Here is a 24,651-nt window from a genome sequence, read left to right as displayed (position 1 = left end):
GCTTTATGTGAGCCCTCTTACCGGGTCACCCAAACAACCTGTCCCCTGTCCTACATCTCCTTAAAGTCTGGAAATTCAGAATTTTGCAGAGAGTGGTGAACGCATGTTGTGTGTGTGTGAAGTGCACAATGGCACAATTGCAGTTCCCACATTTATCCTTAAAAGCACTTCTTTGTCATGGAACACTTATTGAAATGTGGGGTGACATATAAGTCAGAGAGTTTATGGTTTTATTTTGAGGTATTTCACATGAGTTCACACTTGGTTAACTTAAATACATCTGCCCAGAACTTTTAAAAATAAAAGGTCAGTGAGGTTCACTCTGATTTTCTTCTTGGTTAAATACATAACTGCAGCTTAAGGCCATCAATCTTAAATAGAAACTCAGTGAAATGAGATGCCAACAAGAGTAAATGGGGGACGCTGGTGATTCTGTGTTATGGGAGCTCGTGGGATCCCAGCAGGGCCAGTCCAAACTCAGGACTTTTGTTTAATAGGAAGCTTTGCACACTTTAGATTTAGTTTCAGTTCCAGTTCGAAACAAAACCTCACCTTTCCTCTAGTTAGAACAATGTAAAGTGTTCAAAGGTTTTACAAATGGGAAATATGTTTTTACTTTAAAGACCCATGTTCCTAAAGGATTTCCAAATGTGGGATTTCCAAGTGCAGAATTTTCCTTTATGGCTTTTCTTTGTGTGTGTTGTTTTTATGTTATTTTGAAAAGAGGTCCAACACACTACAAAATAGTCTTTTAAACAAGGAGAAAGACCAAAAGGCAAAATTCTAAATTTAATGTGGAACTGAATAATTCTTTCTAGGATCCAAAGATTTCTATAAGTAAGAGTCACTTGAAAGTAGTTTTCTCAGTAGAATTAAGAAACTGTAATGGGTTGACTCCATCAGCAACTTCAACCAAAATCCATGTAGAAAAAGCCATCTGCCTGGCTCTTGAATTGCAGTCTGTGTGATGATGCTGTGTTTCAGTGGGGATCAGTGTCAGTGTGAGGAAGGGCTCCCAAGAGAAAGTGAAATGTGATATTAAGAATGTCAATATTTCACTTTCTAAATTGAAATTCTTGCTAATGTTGAGGTAATCCATATGTCTTAATCAGCTCCTGGTGTTTGAGTGGGAGGAAGCTCACACAGTAACTAGTTGAGGAGGAGGAGCAGTTAGTCAAAATATCTGCTTTTCTCCCTGAGGACTTTTGGGTTCTGGAAATATTTAACAGATGAATAGCAAGAGCAGCTGTCCCGAGGGAATTATCAGAGAGGCATTTGACATCACAGATCATATAGATTGCTAAGTGAGTGTTTTGTCTGCGGAGGGCCTGAGGTGTGATAGCACCGAGTGGGTTTGGGGGATTTGTCTGGCTGTTGAGATTGCCAACAGCAGCACGGCAGAGGAGGCTCTGACAGCGTGGGCTGTGCCTCCTGCCCGGTGCTCTGGAGGGGGATTTGGGGACAGGAATCTGATGGAGCCCCAACCTTCTAAAATGATGCTGAGGTGCAAGTCTGCAGAGCTGAGAGTGAGGGATGCTGTCTGCAACCCAAGGCAGTTGTGCCTCTGGGGGTGTTTGCTGCTGTTGTTGGGACAAAAAGAGGGGTAAGCAGGGCACCCATGTCTGTTCTGCTGCCCCTCTGCTGCCTCTCAAGGGCTAGATCTGGGTGGCAATTCCAGTGTCTCCCCAGCAGGTGTGGGGGCAGGAGGTGCCTGCCTTCTCCTAGGGAGAGAGCACCCAAGCATCCCTCACTCCTGCAGCATAGGGTCACTTACTGCTGCTGTCCTGGGGCAGCTCCACTGCCACAGTGCTTCCCTGCACACCTGGGAATGGGCTGCTGCCTCAGAATTAATAATTTAACTGATTATGAAAGCACGTTGGCAGATACCGTAGTACCCGTCAAATCTAACTGCCTGTAAATTTAATTAGTGTGCAAAAACCAGCTTTGGAGTATACCAAAACTTAATTAGTCAGCAACTTAAGGTTGTTAGCACACTCTCCAGGGTAATAATATCCAAAAAAAGGGTATGTGAAGGCTGTGATAAAATAATTAAAAGTGTAAGATCCTCATGGCGTGTTGTCTTTAGAGCTCATCTCAGCTATCTCTAAATCAGTATGGAGGGATAAGAACAGCAGCACCTTGGAGCCGGGCTCTGGTGTGTGTGTCCTCCCTCTGTGGTGGGGAGCAATTAATTAGCAGGTGTGGTGGCTCAGGTCTGGTCAATCCCATGAAGAGAGATGAGCCTGTTCTAGGGAGCACCCTATGCCTTTCACCATAATGTGTCTACCTGCTGGTGGGGAAACCATGGTCTTTACACAAGTATGGACTAGTGATTAACGATTCGGGAACCATGGAGGGGCTGGGGGGCTTTCTAACTGGGCTGATGGGGAAGCCTGTAGTTAATATATTAAGTCTTTTAAATGAGGTAATCTGAGAGAGAGAATAGAAACACTTCAGGAGTATTATCAGCAGCTTGAGTGGTGGTGACTTGTCCTGGGCATATTCCCATCAGAACAAAGCACTTCAGGTGTCATTCTGTGTTAGCAGAGTGGCTTTGCAGCAAGGCACAATGGCTTCCTACCCAGGAGGAAAGCTGGTTTACAGTTTGTCTGCATACTCCTGCCGTGAAGTGCTTACATGGGGAGAAGGATGTGTGACTCGCAGCCCGTGTTACTACAGGGAGGTTTTTAACACTGATGGGAAGGCAGTGTAACACTGACTCACTGCAGGTTGTTTGAAAGGAAAGGAATAGGATTTAGTAACACTGAGTGTGCCCCATCTGTCACACCCCAGAGATGTATGTACTTGTCTTCCTAACTTTCTGCTTCAGCCCTAAGCTGCTGCAAAATGTTTATCCAAATTACCTGTATTTTTATGGAAATAGCCTCTCCTATGAACAGAGCATGGACTAAAATGAAAGAAACAAAATTTTCTTCAAGCATCCCTGGGCCTGACTGTGGTTTGTTGCTAGATGCTTGCCCTCTAAGTGCTCCTGGTCTCTCATTATCCCCATGCATAATGGGGAAAGAAGGAAACAATTAACTTTATGATCCCTGAAAGAGTATGTAAAAGTCAACAGTGTCTAAGAAATGTCTGGAGGCTGAAACCACTTATCCACTTATAGTCAAAAAATGAAAGAATTAATAAAACATACTTTGGCTCCTCCATTCCTACTCCATACAGCAAGACAACAAATTCAGTTCCTGTGCCCTTCAGATCTGAGGAAGGAGGTATTTTGCAGGCATGTGAAGCTCACTCCCCTGCTGCCAGAGTCAAACACAGGTATTGGATCCTCTCTAAATACTTGTGGCATTGATCTTACCTAGCCAGGCAGGTCCTGCCTCCCTCCCAGGCAATGCAGAACAGGGGTAGTGAGTGGGTGATCTGCCCTGGTACTGGGAGAGAAAAACCACATTGCTCATCAGTATTGGGTTGCCTACCTGGACTGATGTCTCTAGCATTGCCTGGAGGACCGACCCCCTTCCAGAGTATGGGATTAGTGGAATTATGTTCTGGGAAGGGGCCTGGAACCATAGCAAAGAGTCTATCTGTGCTGGTGGGTCATGGAGAGGGACCATCTTTCACACAGCCCAGTGGAACCTTGTAGAGTGTTCCTCTAAATCCGGTATTATCATGGGGCAGTGTATCCACGTGAGCCAGGGTTTGGTTTTTGAGAAGTTGGTGTAGGGAAAAAAACAAGGAGGAGAAGCAAGGTAGGGTGCTGTGTGTGTACCTGCATGCAAACATCCGTTTCTCTGGATTTAATATGCATCTGTTGGGGTTCATTTCCCTTTCTATAGAACCTGAAAGCTCAAAGCATAATATTTTCTGCAAAAGCTCTGTACCACATGCACGAGGCTCACTCACACCTCAGCCTGGATCTGCTGGATGAGATGATTTATTGACAATCCTCTGCCGAAGTGTGTTTAGCTCTTGATTTTTGCTGTGACTGTCTTATGTAACATCCAGCCACCTTAAAGTCTATGCAAATTTGAGATTGACTTTGGTAAATCAGGATTTTAGATGGTTTTTTTTTATCACAGGCCTGTGAGAAAGTGAAGAATGGCTGACAGGATTCAGTAAACCACCAGATTTCTGAGAGACAGACTGCACAGTGCCGAGTGAGCCTTATTTAATGAACTGGGGGATGCCATGTAATCTAACTGCTTATTATGTTAAGAGGCAGCAGATAATCTAATGATCCACAGGTGGCTATTTTGATTTTACTGCGTGAAGTTAAATACGTGCTTAACTCCATCACACTGAGCAGTGTTTATCCCCATGCTGAAGTAGTACAGAGAAGTGCTGGCAGGAGCCCTCCCAGCGCTTGGCTGGCTGGCAGGGTGCTGTGGGTGCCTGCCAGGATGGGGCAGCCTCAGGCTTCCAGGGATCTTCATTTCTGTGACCAGGAGCTCTCAGTTTTAGCAAAAATGCTGGTGGTGATGTGCCCAGGAAAACTTACTGAAAACCAGCAAATATTTATTTTTTTTGGAACACCTGGTAATTTTGTGCCTTCGTATGCAGGTATATGTGCTCTGATCAACTGGAAAAATGCACGTCATTGGTTATTTATATTTGTAGAATGCTTATGTATTTAAAAAAGTACCTATTCACAGTCTGTAATCAGGTCTTAATCATGGCCTGTAATCACAATCAATAAATTAATAGATTAATTAATAAATTAATGTCAGTGAAATATGATTTTTCTATTGATTGTATGTTTATTGATTTTGGTGCCTGGAAGTGCCAGCCTCGTTGTTGGGTTTATCTTCAAAGGAGCAAGCTGAATTTTAATGAGAATTTGTGCCTAGCACTTAAAAACACCACTCTTCAGTGTACCCTGCTCTCGTTTTTGGGATCACTAATGTTGTTGATGTCAAACTGCTTCTGATCTTTAACATAAAACTCAACTTTACTTTTAATTGCTTCTGGTTCTGTTCAGTCTAAATGTAATAATTTAATTTTTTTGTTTAAAATTTCAATCATACTCGCCATATGGCAAGCATCATTTAGACATAAAAGCTACTTGCTGTTTTACCTTTGGAAATCATCAGGGCCTTCACAGTAAGAGCTTCCTAACCATCTGCTCCCCTCTCTGACCTCGTGTTAATGTAGACATCTGCAGTTGTGACTCTGGGGTTATTAAACAGCGATGTCCAGTCAAATGCCCTTGTGCCTGCCTTTCCAAAAATCAGCACTGCAGAGAGCCTTATCTGCAACAAAAGCCCTTCAATATGCAGCTGTGGTGGGCAGGCCCATGCCCCCCACAGCCTCCTGCAGGTCCTGCTGCACACAGAGGCAGAACAAGTGGATTTGGCTGAGGGGACGCAGCCATCCCAATTAGCCATGGGTTCAGATTGGTGTCCTGTAATCCTCTAATGCCAGATACGCTCCAGCATTAGACCCCATGCTAATCCATTTTTAGAATGTGCTGTGTGCATAAAGAAGATTATGCCATTTTAAAATGAGCTAATTATTTGTAGTTAATCAGAGCATCCCTCAAATTACAGAAGAAAGTGCTGTAGGTTGAAATCCTGTCCTCGATTAAGTTAGCAGCAAGACTCTCCCTGGGTTCCGTAATGCAGTGCTGGAGTATGCTTACCCTACCACTTCACCAGTGCAGGCTACCTCACAGCACACCCTGCATGGCAGGCTTTGCGGTGTTTTGGTTTAGTTTTGCTTTTTACTATCAAAATTTTGTATGCAAATATTTGTCAATGAGGAGGAAGAGGTGGCTCCTAGTAATGTACTATCTTACAGGAGCTGAAAACAATGGAGCTAATCACAAAATTTAAATGTCTAATGTTTCCAGTGTTCTGAGAGTTGACACTCTTCATCTCGCTGCTGTGTAAATTGCAGATGAAGACAAACCGTTAATTTGAACATATACGTTTATTAAAAAGAAAAGGAAAAGCTAATTTCATTTGGTGGTTAATGTGCTTTTAATGATTATTTTTTTAAAAGATAAATGATGCTTACTAGAGCTGTTAATTTTTTATATACATTTTTGGAATTGTATTCAGCTGTAATAATGACAATTGGACGTAATGCATTTGTGTTAATGCTGGTCTGTTTCCCCTAAAGCAGAATGCCTTTAAGCACATGAAATAATTTTGCTATTAAATAGTAAAGATCTTGGTAAATGATTCAGGTAATATCTTGGTCTAAAACTGATTCTTGCACACATTAGTCCTTTTAAATGACAGCAAGAAAACTGTTCTAAAATATGTTAGTTTAGTGGATTAAATATGGCAGCTAAATGCTGGGATTTCTGATTTTATTGGTCCATAAGCATAAAATAATCTTGGTGAGGTGGTAAGGGTTTGGGGGAAGAAACCCTGGGCTGGCTGGCACAGCTGCTTAAGGGTTGTATTTCCCCAGTCTGTCGCTGTCTGTTCTGGGCAGGATGCAGTGTCAGACCCACAGAAAAAGAAATACATTTGTATTATTTGGTGGTGGTAATGGAGAGCATTTTTTTCCCCCTAAATTTCTTTATTTTTCTTAAAAAATCAGTCACATGGATTTGATTTCTGAAGTAGGTTAATTTCTTTATGCAAGTAGTAGGTAAGAAAGTCACTGTAGGAGGTTGAACAAATGACTAGTTCAGGTTATGAATGTGTCTATTCAAGTCTACAGAGATTGAAAAGTGGGTTGAAAATGTGCATGCATTCTCTGAAAAGAGATCACTGAAGAGAATAATCAAAAATGCTTTTTCATTTTTTTGTTCTTGACCAAGTTTCACAAATACTTTAATATGAAGTATTTAGTTTCCGATTACCTCAATGTATGGATTTTTTGGGAAAGTTGGTGATGTTTGTGTTTTTTGAGAGGATGTGGGTAGGAGGGGGTAGCAGATGGGAAAGTCAGGAGAAGGTTAGCATATGCTTTTTAAAGGCAATGCAAATAGAAATGTAATTTTAAAATAAAAATGAAAGGGTAAAAGGGTTTCTGAGGGATCTGTTGGCTGAATTGGGATGGCTGTGCTCTCAGACAAGGGGTGAGGTGCAGCGTTTTAGCTTCTGTCACAGGTCTAGAGCCCTCCTTGCTGGAGAGGATGGAGTTGTGAATTCTGGCTGGCAGAAGCGTGGATGCGAGCTGTCTGTGCTGTTCTCCAGCCTGTGTAGCTCCTGCAGCCTGGCTGTGGCTAAGGGTTCTTTAGGGAGCATATAATTGACCTTGAAATGTGCTGGGAGTGTGGAGGACAAAGTCTCTCATGCTTTAGGGAACTTGTTTATTGCCAATTGCTTCTTTTCCTAGGCCTTAATTTAATTCCGTTCAAATGCCTCTTTTCAAAAATCCCTTAAACAGATTCATGTGAATCAAGGGGAAATGGCAGTTAAGGAGTTACAGAGGTGGGTGCTTGCCTGTGGGGAGGGGTGTAAGGAAGGGAGCCCAGTGAGGAGGGATGTCCATGGGGCTTTGTCCCTCTGGGATGCCCTGTGGACCCAGTGCTGCTGCTTCTGTGGGAGATTGGATCTTCATGGACCTCCTTTCCTTTCTGTTGAGACCAGTAGTGGAGCTGAATGGAAAATTGGGAGCTGCATGTTAATTTTGCTGTAGTTGTTTTACTAAAGCTTCTCTTGTATTGATTTGGACTTGAAATAGGTGCAACCACTGTCTGTATTTGTACTGCATAATAGGAGATGATCAGAGCATGTTTCGAAGATGGCTGCATGCTCCTCAAAATGTTTGTGAGTTTGAAGATGAGATTAGTGCACGATGTTCTCTTGCACAGTGAGGCAGATGTTCACATGATCTGCATATGATTCAGTAGCCATATCCATTCAAAACTTTGTTGCTTCTGCTGCAGCTGTTCAGGTGAATGCACTACAATTCCTGTATTCCAGCCCCATGGTAAATTACATAGATTTTGCAGATCCCAGTACCCATGTTCCTTTAGCTCCTGGGATAAGAAAAGAAGAATTTGCCTAAATCTGTGAGCTGACTGAATACAGCATGATATCTGGGAGTGGGATGGGTGAGTGGAGTGCCTTGTTCCCTCCAGGAACTTCTCGGGAGCTCTGTATCTGTCTCCTTCCTCAGCCTCTGGCCTTTCCTGTGTAGAGGGGTGAGCTCCAGAGTTGCTCAAGCTTTCTATTTAAGTTTAAGTCTGAAATTACTTTGCACAAATTTTTAACTGCTTGTTTCCATTATTACATTCTCACTATGGCCCATAGTGCAACACTGTTGCCTATTTCATGATTTTTCATATTTTACGATGTTTTCAAGTGGTTGTGTCTTTTACATTTTTGCTTTAAAAAGCCCTCTTTGTCTCCACCCACCAACTTGTTTCTGGACTCGACCCACCCATTTGTACTAAGAAGTAATGCCAGTTTGTGCAGAATTATTTCATCACAGAGTCTCTTTTAAAATGGTTTAATACAGTTTCAGGAGTGGGAGGTGTGTGCTTTGTCTTGTTACTTCCAGAGTAAACTGCTTAATATTACCTACCACTGTGTGATGTGACTGCTGGCAGTTTAGTTAAATGAACTGTTTTTCTGCCTGAGGTTCAGCTCCCCTTGTTTCAGCTACTCACCTTAGAACAGAAATCTACGCAAGAGCTGGAGAGGAACTTTTTGCAAGGGTATGTAGTGACAGGACAAGGGGGTGTGGCTTCAAACTGAAAGACAGTAGGTTAAGGTTAGATATTAGTAAGAAATTCTTTACTGTGAGGGTTGTGAGTCCCAACAGAGAAGCTGTGGATGCTCCATCTCTGGAAGTGTCCACTTTGGGCAACCTGGTCTAGTAGAAGGTGTCCCCCCATTGCAGGGGGTTTAGAATTAGATGGTCTTCACGGCCACTTTCAATCCAAACTGTTCTGTGCCTCTATGATTCTATGTGGTGCTCACTGCACAGCCAGAAAATTCGGGCATAGGGAAGCCAAGAGACTTGACCATTTCCATTCTGAGGAAGGATTTTCATCATAGTCTGGTAAGTTGCAATTGACTCTTCTAAGGTTTAGGAAAGGAGTTCTGTAGAAGTCCTTTCTGGGTTCATCCTGTGGTGGAAGCTTGATTTAATCTTTGCGCAGAAGGAAGCAGTGGCATTTTGGGTGTGGCTGATCAGATTTTGACCATGAGGCTGGGGAGACTCTCACTTGGGAGCTCTCCTGAGTCGTTCCTGTTCCCAGGGATCCGTGAGTCTGCCCAAGTGCACCTTTGTGCACAGTTGCTCATTTTTCATTAGGTAGTGATTTGATTAGATAAAAATAAAAGTTGCTTGAGCATTCACTTTTGCAGTGATGCATAACAAATTTATGCAGATTCAAATAGGACTAATCTGCATGCAAAATATAAAATGTGATTACTAACCCATATGCACCTGTACTGAAGTTTAATTGGGTAAAAATATGAACAGGAAGGGAGAAACCTAACAAAATGTACATCCATGAATTTGAGTATGAATTAATGGAAAGAGATCCTTAAAGTGTTAATGATGATTCAGGTGTTTCCGGAGTAAATTAAATAATTCAGTAATTTAAGAACGCTTATTCTTTAATTAACATTGACTTTATTAAAAAAAAATACAATCTTACTTTCTGCAGACTTTTCACCATTTGCTTCCTTTAGCTATCTTGTTCTAATAGCATTCAGTTCATGTCCAGGATCACCCTGAAAACACAGATGATTGATTCTGATCATGTGTGAATCAGTTGACAATGGTTGTAGTTTCCTTGACATAAAGGAAACATTATCAGTGCTGAAAGTGCATTAGGAGGTCAGGACTTAAAGTCAGGAGAGCTTTAAAAAACGTGTTATAACTCATTTTCATAATAATTTTGGCTGTGTTCGGTGATTCGTTCATCTAACACTGCAGCTTGTGTTCAAATACAGTATTAGAGCATATCACTTGCCTGTGAAGGTCTCCATGGTCCAGGGAGGTTGGATGTCAGTGGAAGTGCATTTTAGCTGATGTTTCTTTCTTCTAGGATGCTCTGAGAAGATTGTTAATGTTCCATGGTTAAGCAGAGGAGAGTGAATTCAAGCTGTAGATGTGAATGAGTTATGAGAAGAAAAGCTGAAAGTCAATTATCACCACTGGCTTCTCATTCTTAAAGCACATATCCGTGAGGAGACTCCAGCACCTGTAGTACCCATCTTCAAAAACAGAACCCATGTAATTTCTGTAATGAAGTGAGTGAGTGGAAAGTACTGGTGCTGGTACTATTCCTGCACTGAAAAGCTGACAGTGCTTGAGCCAGGTTTTGTCACTCACTGAAGCATGTACAGAGTACAGTGCTGGGAAAATAACTCTGCCTGGCTGAGAAGGCCTGGGCCACCAGGAGCACAGCCCGTGCACAGTGTGGGCACCCTGGTCATTAGAAACACTTCTGTCTTAGGTGACAATGTAAGGTGTAACCAAAAGGTTCGAATTGTATTACCATCTGTGTAAGCTGTTAAGATAATTGAGGCAGTGTTCTTTATCCTCTCTGTGACTCATCCATGATAACTCCCTGCAGGGGGCTATCTCCGCTAATAAGATATCAAGGCCTCACTGCATGACTCATAAAACTACATCATCCCATTGTCAGATGCTCCACCCAAGGGGAGGAACCAAGTGGTCCTACCTGGATAGAATCTGAGGTTTGGAACATCAAAGTCAGCCCTTACCTACTGTATTCCTAGAGGACAAGAGTTACATAACCACCGCTGGACCTTCAGAGGAAGGCCAGATCCTTCTACAGGATCACCACTTCAACAGAACCACATCTACCACTTCAACAGGACTGCAGCCACCATTTAATCCGACTGCTACCACCACCGTGCCTGACAGGGTGTCAGGTTGTATCCTGACCCTGTCAGTGTTTCTGTACTATTGCATTTATTCTAATTTTCCTATTAAATTGTAGTTCTGACTTGGAATCTCTCACTGGTTTGCTTTCAAACTAGTACATCTTTTATGTAAAAGCTTTCCTGAGTGGGTTTCTTGAGGACCAGGCTCATTTCAGTGAGAGAGATGCTGTGATGAGGAGAGCCATTCTCAGAGAACCTACCAAGTAAACATTGCACATTATGAACACCAGCAGTTGCAGCTGAGCCCTGCTGAGCCCTTTGGGTTAAGAATGGCTCTTACTAAGAGATTTCTGACACACTTTGATGGAGAGGAAATGCAAGTAGTGGGGAATGCTTTAAGTAAACTGAGCTGACATCAAATAATCAAAACCACTTAACACTGTGACATAAAGTGACAACATCACAGAATTTCAAAATTTAAGTTGACACTCTGTCCTGTGCATTAGTGGATAACGAACAACCAGCACCATGGCATGGGTTAGTTAGGGAGTGTCAGGATTTCCTCTGAATGGCTGTGACACTGTGAGGCTAGTCTGTGACCCTGGTGTTGTTTTATACGGAGGAGAGTTTTTTTATACAAATGAACAAGGCCTTGAAAAGGTGTCTTGAGCAGAAGGCTCCCAGTGGAGCATTGTGTGGGAGAGTGGCTCGGGTTATTTGCTGGAATGACTGCTCTCCTCATTGAAAGCTGTGTGTGATGAGAGAGGGTTTGTGACTGGAGCCTTGCTAAGTAAATCTACCATTGTTTAATAAGAATATCCCCAAATGACTGTATGGGGACCCATAGGTTCAGATTTCTCTTGAAGTTATCCATCTGAGACCTCTCCATTTTTACATATTTCCCAGAGGAAACAGTCTCTATTACTTCCTTTAAGCAGTTACCCAGGATATATGCTACCCACAACAGCTGCTGCTTGCAAGAACCTTCATTTTGTTAATGTTACCTTTGCCAGAAAATATTCAAAACAGAAAATGAAGTATCTGTAGTGGTGTGTTCAACTCAGCAGGAACCTGCACTGGTGCCAGAGTGGAGAGAGACAGAATAGTAGAGCTCTGTACCAAATAAATTATTAATCCTTAATGTGCAAAAAGAGGAGCTGTAGGAAGAAATAATGTCCTGATCTGGCAATGCTTGAAAGCACCTGTGAGTCTTGGGGCTATACTGAGTTTCCAAGAAGTATCTTTATGTTCTAGGCCCTTAAGAAAATAACACAGTGAGGGAGCCACCTAATCCATTTATCCACTGCCAAGCTGGCTTTACCAAAGTGCTGGCTTTACAGTGCTGGCTTTACCAAAGTGTCATGGGTTAGCATAGCTATGGAAGTGATTTTCTTGCAAAGAGGTGCTTACAGCTTCCTCTGTGACCTGACAGAACCTATCAACTGGCAAATTTGAATATTGACAATTTTTTAAACCACTTAAAAAGCTTGATCCACCTCTGTGGTCCACATTTAAGAATGGACAAACCCTGGGAAAGCTCTCTCTTGCTTCCGGCCTTGGGACAGGTAACTGGGCTGGGCCCGTGTGGCCCAGCGGGGCTGGGCCGGGACACAGCCATCCTGTGGCCGTGCAGCCCTGTTCCATCCGTGGCCCCCCCCAGCCCTGTTACATGCAGACACTAAGTAAAGAAGGAAGAGCTGAAACCCTGAGGGAGGAGAAAGAGGAGATGCTTAGAAGCTGAAATTCTGTTGTAAAACTATGGTGGTGATAGACTATGATAGGCATCAGAGTACCCGTTGTAATTTCATGAAAGCGTGGGGGGTGGAGCGTTCAAACTGTACTTGTGAGCAAAAGCACCTGTGCTGGAATAATCAAATGCTGAAGCAGCTGTAATTTGATGAGAAGTTTGAACAGGGAGAGATGGAAGTGATGAGGACACTTGCGCCAAATCAGAAGGAGAAAGACCTCTGTTCTTAGAGATGCTCCCAGAGATAGTCCTAGACATGAAGGTGATGAGGACCCTTTTGCTCCCAGGGAAGGGGGAGGGCTTCTATTTCTAGAGATGAAATGCTCCCAGAGATAGGTGAAGAGAACCTTTGTTTCTGAACAGCTCAACCTTAAAATGGTACTCCAGTAGGTCAAGATTGGACCCTTGAAAGCAGATGTGGGGAAAGCTGTAAGACGAGGGAAGGGACTTTCACATGTGAGCAGAGAACCAAGCTGGGTGGCTGGCTCGTTGTGATACTGAAGCCATGAGAGAACTTCTTGTGGAGATGTCTCCATAGCCTGACCAAGAGAGATTCCTCTCCCTAAGTGAACTGAAAAAGGTTATCATAGAAGTGGTAAACTGACTGAAAATCTCAAGGGTTGTCTTTTTACATTGTCAGTGGGAGAAGGGAGAAAGGTGGGGGGAAGAGAAGTGTTCTGAAGGTGTGGTCTGATTTTTTTCCTTTCTTTTAGTTCTATTAATAAACTTCTTCATATTCTTTTAAGTTTGGTGCCTGCTTTGTGTTTCTCCTAATTCTTATCTCACAGAAGGTAAATAAGTAAGTAAGGAGTTTTTTGGACCAAACCACTACACTCTAATTGGTGTTTCCGCCTGGTGTATGAACTGAACCTGCTACATAATTCGTGGAGAATGTGGGCAGAATGGGACCTTGAACAAGCTGCAAACTGCTTTGAAGAAGCTTTGCTCAGGTTTTCCTCCCCCTCTCAGCCTCAGTTTAAAGGCACAGAAAGGCACAAAATTAATTTCTGGACATGGGGCAGCAATAGGGGATAAACATCACAAAGTCACCCCAAGACACAAAGCCCTGCCAAATCTTGATTATCAACTGTTTGATTAGGCAGATTTTAAAGGGTTTTATTCTGCACTACCATCCGCAAGGTTTCAGAGTTGAACTGAAGACAAGAATAAGTTGTTCCACTGGAAGATCTGGTAATTGCTTATCAACAAATGACTAATTGTCTTGAAAGCAGAAAAATGAGAATGTGCAAGTGTTGTAGGTGAATAGGCTCTGAGAGGTCAATGTTAAGGGAGTATTTGTTGGGCCTCAGGTTACTCTGACAGCACTGGCCTTTCAGAAGGCATTTGCTAGTGTCAGTATGGTATTTTAGAGAGGTTAATGAGCCCTTGCAGTGGATGGAGGAGTTTCTTAATGGAAAAGGGGGAGAAAGTATACTGAAGAAAAAAGGAAGCGAGAAGGCAGTGAGGAAGGCGTGTTGTTTCTGTAGTTATTCTGTATTTAGGTGGACTCTGTGCTCTAGTATCTGTGAACAGTCAGTGAGTATAAATGCTCCAGGAAAAAGTTGTGTTTCAAGACAAAATACTTTGATATTTCTGGCTCAAGTGAGATCATGGTGTATGTATAGCAAGATATAGCTTTGACTGTGTCACTGGCACTGCTTGGGTGACGTGGCATCATCCGGCAGTGCTCTAGAACGTGTTCAGGCCATGGAGGTGTGATGCGTGGGTATAACAGTGAATGTGTATTTAGGGCTTGACTTTACATTTGGGTAGAGAAAAACTGAGTTTTCCATTTTGGTTTACCTAGGGTTTGGGTTTGCAGGGTGGTGTGGGAGTACCCTGAGCATTTACAAAAGGGAATCCAATGAAGTGCTAGAAAGTCACCATAGAAACATTAATGTGTGGAGAGTATGACAGAATTGTTTCTGTAGATACTTCCTGAGGCTTTAGAGGCTGATACTTTTCAGAAATGGTGGAGTGCAACCAATTAATTGAAATTGGAAGTTTCAGAATATTAGATTTGCGTAGGCATGTGGAGGGATGGAGATGCTTTTGGATCAAGTCTTCTGCTGTAGTGGGCAAATATGTCACATACTCCCTTCAATTTTATCAAGATATCCTGTTCATAAGCAGTTGGATCCAGGCTCCCAGTATTGCTGCTCTCTCAAAACCACTGGGCTCTGCTGACTGGACACCTTCCCATACCCCAAAGGTTTCCATGGTTACTTAGAGCAGTGTAAACAGCTTTTCTGCCTCCCTGGTTCTTTCCCCTGTTGTACTTATGAGTCCATTATTTTGCTACCTTCATCTTGTAAAATTGAATCTCAGTTTGCCTGGTCTTCTAGATTATCCTTTTTAGCACTTCTTTCAATGTGAATTTCTCAGTCATGGGTGACTGGAACTGTGCAGTTTCCCCCATCAACTTGCCATGTCTCATAGATGCATGAAGTCTGGCAGTAGACATGTTTGGGGACCAAGGGTACATTTCTTTTTGGCAAAAGCTTTGAGGTGGTTTTTATTTCAGTTCCTTGTAAAATTAAATTAATTGTCCTTTACCAGAGGTCAGAATTGTTATTAGTTCACATGTCCAGTGCTGTGAGGGAATATTAAGCAGTAATTAACCATTATATCTATTTAAAATTCACATGCCAGTTCTTCTTCCACAACAAATATCCTCTTGCTCGCTGGCAAGTTTTTGTAGTTACATGATACTTTGTCTGTCTTTATCTTGTTTTGGAAGAGTAGAGAACTCAGAGAGCCCCCAGATGTAATTTTTGCTTGACAATTGCTTTGTGAGTGCTGTTGGCACTGCTCAGTAGGGTTGTCTTATCAGGATGTCTGGAAACTGTGGGGCGTTCTTGAAGCACAGATGAGGAGCTCAAAGCTTCCAGAAGTTCTTTGTGGCAACCAAAAGTTTCTGAGGCAACCAGAAACATGCACAGGACAGTTGGTGAGAACTGAGCTAGGGAGAAGCCCATTGAGATTTTGTGTCTGACTTGGAATTTTATCCTGTGTTGCTTTTGTTCTGGTTTTTTAAACTGATCACAGTAGGGTCCCGTAGGGCCTTTTTGAGGTGTGTTAATTGCTCAAGTCAGTGGCCCTATCTTTAATAGAGCTGATCATCTTCCAGGAATTTCTTTTATTATTTAACAATATATAAGATTCCATGTTCGTAAAAACTTTCTCCAGAAAGCTACTTCTTGTCTTGGACAATCACACTAAATTATCCACCAGCCTCCTGGTTCTTTTCAGAAGTAATGGCTTGACCCAGTTACACAATTCATTCCTCATAATTTTTCTGAATTTCTTGGATAGTAATTTATTTCCCATCTCATTGTATATCAGAATGACCTGTACTATATTTTTCTAGTTACTTAGCTCCTGTTGGGAGTTGTAGAGGTTTGGCTTTCAGTACTAATCAGCCATGTTGCAGTGTATTTTGTAAGTTCTCACAGGAGCTGTCTGGTAATGGCTTTTGTGTTGTGGTGGATTGGTTCTACATGATGATGCACAGTTAGAAATCTTCATCAGATGCCTTGGTTTTAAGCAACCACTGAACAACATTACGAAATTTGCTTGCACTGTTTATTTCCCCTTCCCTATTCCCAAATTCTCTACATTTCCAAATTTCTAAATTATCTCAGTTGTAACTAATCTTGGGGTTTTTTTAATCTTAAAAAATGACTCACTGAGAATTTGCAGCTGTAATGTCATGTTCTCTTATTGCTGATACTCACTGCAGATTGTATTTTTCCTCACCAGTACTTGTCAAAACTGGAGGTGGGTGGGTTTCTTTGTGCCTTGATAAATCAAATCAGTTCCAATGAATGGCAGTGGACTCCCACTCTGCATGTCATCCTTGCTCTGAATTTTGAAATGGCATGCATGGTTCTAATACAAATTTTGTCTATGCTGTTATTTTAGTGCTATTTTCTAATATAACATTTACAAAAACATTGGCAATCAAAGAACATGTTACCATTTGTGCTAATTTCAGGAGATGATCACAGGGCTATGTAATTAGCATTGATTAAAGCAGGAGCTGAATGGAGAGAGGCTACTTATGAGATGGAAGAGCAGGACATTTTCGCTGCTAGACAAGGAGCACTTTACAGTATGTTAATGAGTCAAGACAGTTGGAGAATTCATAAAGGCCAAATCAGAGATGATTGCTTCTGTTACAAGGCAATAGGTAGGTCACTGGGCATTATAAGACACTTAGGATAGTATCCTGTTGTACTATGGGGAAAGTGAGAGATTTATGTAATGGAAATCCTGTTTCACAGCTCTAATAAGCTTGTTAATAACAATTCAGTGTGTCATGGCACTTAGTAAGGACTTCACATTTTGTAATGTAGAATGAAGAGAAAGATTCAAGTGGAAAATTAAGAAAGATGTTGCAGTGAACATTTCTTGTGCAGCAGTATGTGCTAGCAGCACCCTTTAAGAGGCTTTCATGGACTGCAATTTGAAGTCCAGTTGCACAATGTGAAGGCAGGCTGGTTCCACTTGTGTTGTCTCTGAGCCACCTGCCTGCCTTGAAAATGTGCCTACATTAGTAGAGAATTCAGTGGTGGGAATTAGGCAGGGCCAGTTTCCTTTTGTCAGTGTGACAAGCCATTGATGCATGAAATGGCATGTGCTGAAGCTTCTCTGAGCTCTCCTGTGAAATCCCTTGTGCAAACAACTCAGAAACTTCCTCCCCCGGTTTGCAAACAGGGTGCTGTGGGTGGGATTTGATAGGTGCAGGTTGTGTTTCTCTCCTTGGCATTCTCCCATCTGCAGATTGATGCTATCCCCTGGGAAAGGGGCAGAAATTTAGGGTGTTGAAATATAGGAATGAGTTTGGTGAGTTCTCTATCCCCTTGCAGTGGAGTTTGTGCTATGCAGTGGTGTACCTAACTCATTAATGCAGTAGAATTGTCTGAGCTGCTGTTTGGGTGAATCTACCCTGATGTAGTAGCCATTAACCCTTTGAAGAAATCTAGTTCATCACCCAAATGAGCAGAATGCTTACATCATTCCATTTCCCATCTAATCCTCTTCAGGCTTGATGCCTCCTGTAAGTTCTTGGAAGGGCCACTCAGCTCTGCCTTTCTGCTCACACCCAAAATCCCAATGTCAGGGCAATTCCGGAAGTCAGTTTTCTCTTCTGGCCATCAGAAAAACTTGTCCATGAGGATCAGTCTTTCAATGGATGTTGCATCTGGAATTGGCCATTTGTATATTCTATACCAGTGTGAAAAATCTTACATTTTTACTATTTGGTGTCGTCATGGGACGCAACAGCATTTGTATGAATCTGCACAAAACCTGTCTGCGTGTAGCAGGTTGGGTTTGTAACCGGGCAGAAACACCAATTTAGTGTAGTGGTTTGGTCCAAAATACTCATTACTGTTTATCTTCTGTGAGATAAGAATTAGGAGAAATGCAAAGCAGGCACCAAACTTGAAAGAATATAAAGAAGTTTATTAACAGACCTAAAAGAGGGGGTGGAAAAAAAGAAAAAAAATTATACCACACCTTCAGAACTCTTCTCCTCCCCCCACCTTCCTCCCTTCTCTCACTGACAATGTAAAAAGACAACCCTCAAGATGTTCAGTCTGTTTACCACTTCCATAATAACCTTGTTCAGTCCATTTAGGAAGAAGAGGAGTCTCTCTTGCTCATGCTATGAACACATTATCACAATGAGACAGCCGCCCACTTCCAAATAACTCTGTTCAGTCCATTTAGGAAGAGGATTCTCTCTGCTCGCATGTGATTCCCTTCCCCCAACTTGCAGCTTTTCCCAGAACTGCTTTCGAGGGTCCACTCTTGAAGGTTTTTGGGGTACAATTTTAAGGTTGAGCTGTTCAGAAACAAAAGTTCTCTTCACCCATCTCTGGGAGCATTTCATCTCTAAGAACAGAGGCCCTTCTTCCCTGGGAGCAAAGGGTCTTCCTCATCTTCATCTTTAGGACTATCTCTGGGAGCATCTCTAGGAACTGAGGTTTCTCCTTTCCCATTTGGCACAAGAGTCCTCATCACTTCCATCTCTCCCTGTCCAAACTTCTCATGAAATTACAGCTGCGTCAGCATCTGCCTATCTCAGCGCAGGTGCTTTTGCTCACAAGTTGAACTGAACACTCCACCCCCCATGCCTTCATGAAATTACAACGGGATACTCTGATATATCATAGCTTCACAACTGACTTTCAGCTTTAAGCATCTCTTCCCTCAGGTTTTCAGCTCTTCACAGCACTAAAAGGGTTAGTCTCACCTAGGCCTTGCAGCTGGAATTTTGCTTATTGCAGTGGAGGGGGGGGGAGCCGAGCCGCTCCGGCTGCTCACAGCAGGGCTGTGGGGGAGTTCTGCGGGTGGAGCAGGGCCCATTGGCTCCAGGATGGCCGTGGCCTGGCCCAAGCAGGGCTTGGCTGGGCCCGCTGGCCCCCCCACGGGGCCTGCAGCCACCTGTCCCAGCACCAGAAACGAGAGAGAGAGTCTGCCTCAGGGTTTCTATTCTTAAGTGTGTATCACAGAGGCGGTCACAACTTTAAGTGGCTTAAAGAATTGTCCATATTCAAACTGGCCAGCTGATAGGTTCTGTTAGGTCCCAGAGGACGCTGTAAGCACCCCTTAGCAAGGACATCCCTTCCGGGAGTATGCTTGCTAACCTACGACACTGCAGAAGTTGCTTTTGTTTCACCTCATCACTTAAGTTTTGAATCATACATATAACCACAGTTCTGTCCATTCCAATGCTGGTTCAACACTTCAGTCATGGTTACAGTTTTTTACTTTTTCATCTGTCTGGGACATGATGTGACATCTGTGAAACATGAACCCTCTAATGACTGCAGAGCAGCCTGGAACAAAACCTTGCATGTCTGAACGGCTCCATAGCTGGAGGAGAGGAGAGGGAATGCAAGTTTTTTGGTCTAGACTTTCTGTGACTGATTCTTTTCTCCTGATTAACCCAGCTCTTGGAATCTCACAGCAATTTAATGTGTCAGAAACCCTTTTCTAGGATTGTCTGCAGAGGGCAAGGGCTGTGCTTTTTGTTAGAACTTGACTTCAGTGATGTAACACACCATATCTTTGCTCTTGCTTCCAGATCACCTGCTCCTTTCTGAACTATGCAATGTATTGATAGAGGTGAGCATGTAGAGCTTACTCTAGATTGCTTGTGCATTGTTGTGCTGTGTTTTTCTGCCTTGGATACAGTTAAAGGAGGAAGTCTCAGAGCTGTGGAGTTTGTGCAGTTTTTGGTCTGTTGCACATTCCAAGTAAGGTCCTTTCACTAGGAAAAGTCATGCTGGTAAATAGATATCAGCTGTCAGCTTCACCTTTTTCTTTCTTTAGTTCTTCTTTCCACATTTTTTATTCTCGCCTTCTTGAAGGAGTATGATGACACTAGTACGAGTTGTTCCCTAACTGCAGCAGAAGCCTAGTTGAAGGAATACATTAAAGCATGAACAAACAGGACTCTGCTAGATAAATATTTAATTTTTGCCTGCCTACTTCAATTTTAAGTCCCAGAGGACCAACTTCCTACTATCACTGAACCTCATTATAGTTTTCTCTCTGGTCTTATAATAAAATCAAAAGCATTAAGCAACTGGAGCTGTCCTAGGCTTTTTAGGATCGATTTAAGTAACCACTAATTGCAGTTTGCCTCCCAAATGCTGTGGAAGTTGAAGGTTTTTTGCTATATGTGGTGGTCAGATATCTTCTTGAGATAGTGCACAAAGCAAAGTTAATAGCGACCAGGGTTATTTAATATCCTAAATAAGGATACTGAGGAGGAAGTGGAAAGCAATCTGGCAGTGTCTGCTGTAGCTGCTGGCATAGTTTTGTTACAAATTAACTGTGTCAGAGAGAATTAGAAAGGGAAAAAAGGGTTGCAAATGTTCATAAGATTTGGACAGTGCATTTAGATTTGCTTGTATATGTGGCTATTTTCATGTTTTCTGTGGAACTAGTTCATGTGGTTCCAATTATTCATTTAAGTTCCATATTATCATCTTCAGTTTCCTGAGTGCATGATTTATGTATCTGACTATTAAAGCCAAATCCACAAATTGAAATTCACTGCACATTGATTAAATTGGCTGTATGCATCACTTAAATAAATTACGTATGTTAAAAAATGACTCTAATAGTAAAAATTTGCAATTCGAATGACCTATAAACCAAGGATTATTTGCCAACAAAATGTTTGAATAATATCGAGTAACAAATACATTAGAGAATTGCATGAGTTCATCACAATTAATGAATAAGCAAAAAAATACTTATCAGATATTATGTAAGTTTTTGTTCAGTGGAAAATCAAATATGCAACAGGCTATTTGGAAAATCCAGCTGAATGTCAAGGATGCAGGAATGAATGAGGTGTGATGAATGCACCTAATTGCACATAATACTGTTTTAAGAAGGTTGGCTTTCTGCAAATACGCATCTTCTTTCTGTGAAGAAAGAGAAAATTGCAAGACCATGGTCATGCTGCATCCACAGAAGGCTGTAGTGGTGTGATTAAAGTGTGCATTCCTTTTTGGTTCCAGAATTAAAACATGATCCAGACCGAATCTTGTCTTGATTGTACTCCCCTCTTCTCTGCAAACCTGATTGTGGGCTTCCTGTTTGTCTGCTCGAGTGCTGGGGTGTCTGGGACTGCTTCACTCACTGGTGGGAATGTGGATATTCTAGGAAGGCAAAACTTCTGTGTTGAAGCTTTTTAAAAGAAGTTGGTAGCTAAGGGACTTAGTCTCATTTATTTTTCTGAAAGTTGGTTTCTATCAAGATTATTTTTATTTCAGGTGCTGCTGTTAAAGTGAAGTACTGAAATGGGTACGTCTGGCTTCATAATGCTCTTCTCTTATTGTTTGCTCTAGTCCTTTTGAAAACAAAATAGTACCCTAGAACCTGTGGGCTGTTGACTTTTTAGTATGATGGAAAAATTACACAACAAACAAACCCAAATAAGCACAGACTGTCCCTTCCCAATCAAACTAAACTATTTTTTTCCAATACCAGCTTCCAAATGCCAGCAATCCATCAATATCCAAACCCCCTTCTAGCCTTCTCCAAGAGGAACCATTGTGTTTTATAAACCTTCCCAACAGTTTATGTATATAGCAATAACACTAATGAAAGGTATAGAGTTCTATTTTAGTGTATAGACAAAGCAGCTCTTTTTTTTTTCTTTACCAGAAGTTTTAACTGTAGGACATGTGAAAACGAGTACTTTAACAGATGAAGTGCTCAGAAAAATTAACAGATTGTATGGGGATCTTGAAAGGTCACACCAGTAATGATAGTATTAAGAGAAAAAGGGCACGTTAGCAGGAAATGGGTAAAGATGGATGTCAAATCTTGCGTGTTAAAGTATTTCATTTTAGCCTGGTAGTGAAATTTCTGTGCATTACTGAAGATGTTGTGTTCCTTATCACCTTCCATCAGTCCTCATTAATTCTGGGAAAATGCAAAAGGCAAGGTTAGTTCCAGTTGACTGAGGGGTGGAGCCTTTGGCATTTCTTTCCTACTTAATGCATGTTCACCTTGAAATTTATTTGTTCACAGTGGGAGACAGACAAGTCTGTTTGTGTGTTACCTGTGTTGCTGGCCTTTTGGTTGTTGGGTTGGTTGGTTTGTTGTTTTTAAAATATCCCTGTGTGTTTGTTTATCTTTTTGCACCCGGGAAAAAAAAGAAATAAAAAGGGATTCTGAGCTGTTGCAGTCCTGGATTTTAGGCAGCGCTGCAGGGTTGCCTAAGCAAGCCTGGCTTGTGCATCTGGCCAGGAACAAAAGATGCCACAGTTAAGTTTCCCACTGCTCTTCTCGCTAATTGTAATGTTCTTTATTCCATGCCACCACAGCCTCTACAAAAAGCATTGTGATAGGTCTAAACCCCAGTTTATTTGTTGGAATAGTACTTGGCAATATTACTGAGTTCTGAGCTCCATGAAGATCAGAGATGTGCATATGGAGAGCAGTAGCTGAAATACACAGTGCAATAAATTACGGGCAGCATTTTTATTTTCCGTTATTTCTGCCAAGTAATATTCTTGTGGGGGCGAGTGGGTTAAATACTTGTTTTTAAAGTTTTCTTTAGAACTACATTTTTGCTGACTCTGCAAATCAGGCATTTCTAAATGCTATTGCAGTCCTCTTACAGTGAAGGGAATTGTATTTCTGTCCTGTGAAGTACCACATGCCTGGCTCTATTTGTTATCTTTCACTGTCATAGAAGTGTATTTGAATAACAGAATCTAGCAAATACAGTTTAGGTAGAAGAGAACAAAATATGCATATGAACAGTTCTGAAAAGGCCCTTGTAAAATAAATAGGCTTTACTGTAAAGAAGCTGGGGGCCTGATATTATGTGGTGTTGAGCACCCTGTACATCAGTGGCAGTCAGCTCCTCTGAATTTTAAATCATAAAGTGACTTGAGAGTCAGCAGTTGGGCTGTGATGGGACTGCCAAAGGACCCTGTTCCTCCTATTATATTTAAATTATGCTACCCTGACAGTAATGGTGTGTTGCGAAGATTAGGCAGGCTCAATATTTAAATTTGAAATCAATTTTATTTGTTACATTTAATTAACTATTATAATCCATAAAATGTGCTGCGTAAAACACACAAAATGAAAACAAATGACCATCTGTGACAATTTAATATCTCTTCTGTGAATAAAAAGAAAATGAAAGAGGCAGCTTTATCTTGAAAAATTACCCTCAAGGTAAAAGGTAATCCCCCAAATCTGGCTGCCAGATAGGAACGTGTAAACCTTTGTGCATGTGTCCTAGCCAGGGCTCTTTCTCTAATGTGGGGTTGCTTTTACTAAGTTCTTTAGAGAAACCTATTGATTTTGATGAAACTTCTTGTACTAGGAAGTAAATAAAGATGCTTGTACTGAGAAGTACTACCTCGTTGCAAATGTGGTCTTTGTCAGAGCCTGCTGGACTCAATGGGGAAGACTCTCTGTTGTTTTTATGTTGCTTAGAACGTATTCTGGAAAGTGTTCACAATATGGGTATGTCTGAGTTAACAGAGGGCAGCAGTGTTGTTATCAGTTAACAGAGGGCAGCAAGCACCACTTGGGGTGACTGTCATTCCAGGTAGTTGTAGCACTGCTAGGAATCGAGAAGGTGCTCATTAGAGAGAAAGCTATTGCAGTGTTATTTCTGATCATAAAATATGGGATCCATCCTGGCAGAAAAAGATCTGGCTTATGCTTGTGCTTGTCATACTAATTTTATAGCAAATGTTTATGTTTAATGTAATGGAGCTTCAGGTACTGCAGGTTTTAGAACACTCTCCCACCAGATACTGAATTGTTCACCTCCAGGAAAGTGTGAGAGAAAAATCTAGGCTGTACGAGAGGTGGGTGACTTGGGGGTGAAATGTCAAGACCAGATCTCAGTGCTGGCAAGGGAACTGTGCTGAGGATAAGCCAATATGTCCTGCCTAGATGAAGTCTGTACTTGCTCTGTCAGGTGACCTCCTTGTGTGGTAGGGTCAGTAACTTCCAGCCAAGCTCAGGACTTCAGCGGCTATCTGATACCAAACTCATTGAAATAAGCCTTTTCACTACAGGCAGTGGGCTGCCTCTCATGTTTTTGTGTGTTCTGGAGATGTTATAACATTTTAAGTCCTATATCAGCTTTAAGGGTAAGGATAAAGGGTATCAGTTAATCTAAGTTGCTTGAAGACAGCATGATAAGTCTGGTTGGAAAGAGCAGGTAGCTTAAATTGCTGAAAGAACAAAACCCAACTTGATGTGGAAGTTACAGAATTCACTGCACTGTCCAAAAGAGGCCCAGTAGTAGTGAAAAATTGCTTTGTGTGCTGATGCTTTCTAAGCACATCTGCTCTGCAAGTGTCCCTCTGTGATGACAGATTTGAAAAAAAAAAAAGCTTTGCCTTTGGAGAATTTTGTAACTGGGTGAAATATGTTGAGACCTGCCCCCCATGAACATCGTGCAGCAGTGCTGGCACCTTGACTGGGCTGTCACATCCATTAGGGAGCGTGTGAGCAGAGCAGTGCGGGAGTCTCTGCAAACTTTAGCTTGAGAAAAGCATTAACATTAATGTCAGCAGGACCAAATCTGCCCACCTGTTAGCTTGCCTGAATTCGGAGGCACTTGTGCTGGAACTGGATTTAGCTCCAAAGCCCTGTGCTTGT

The 24,651-nt window shown here is 42.0% G+C and overlaps 1 protein-coding gene across 7 annotated transcripts in view; it reads left to right on the top strand.

Annotated features, from left to right (window-relative positions):
* IL1RAPL2 (interleukin 1 receptor accessory protein like 2) overlaps positions 1-24,651 on the top strand; it is a 390,566-nt gene that overhangs the window by 39,013 nt on the left and 326,902 nt on the right. The window lies entirely within an intron of this gene.

The sequence above is a fragment of the Aphelocoma coerulescens genome, chromosome 4A, assembly GCF_041296385.1.
Source record: "Aphelocoma coerulescens isolate FSJ_1873_10779 chromosome 4A, UR_Acoe_1.0, whole genome shotgun sequence".
Lineage (NCBI taxonomy): Eukaryota > Metazoa > Chordata > Aves > Passeriformes > Corvidae > Aphelocoma > Aphelocoma coerulescens.
This window is presented reverse-complemented; position numbering and strand designations above follow the sequence as displayed.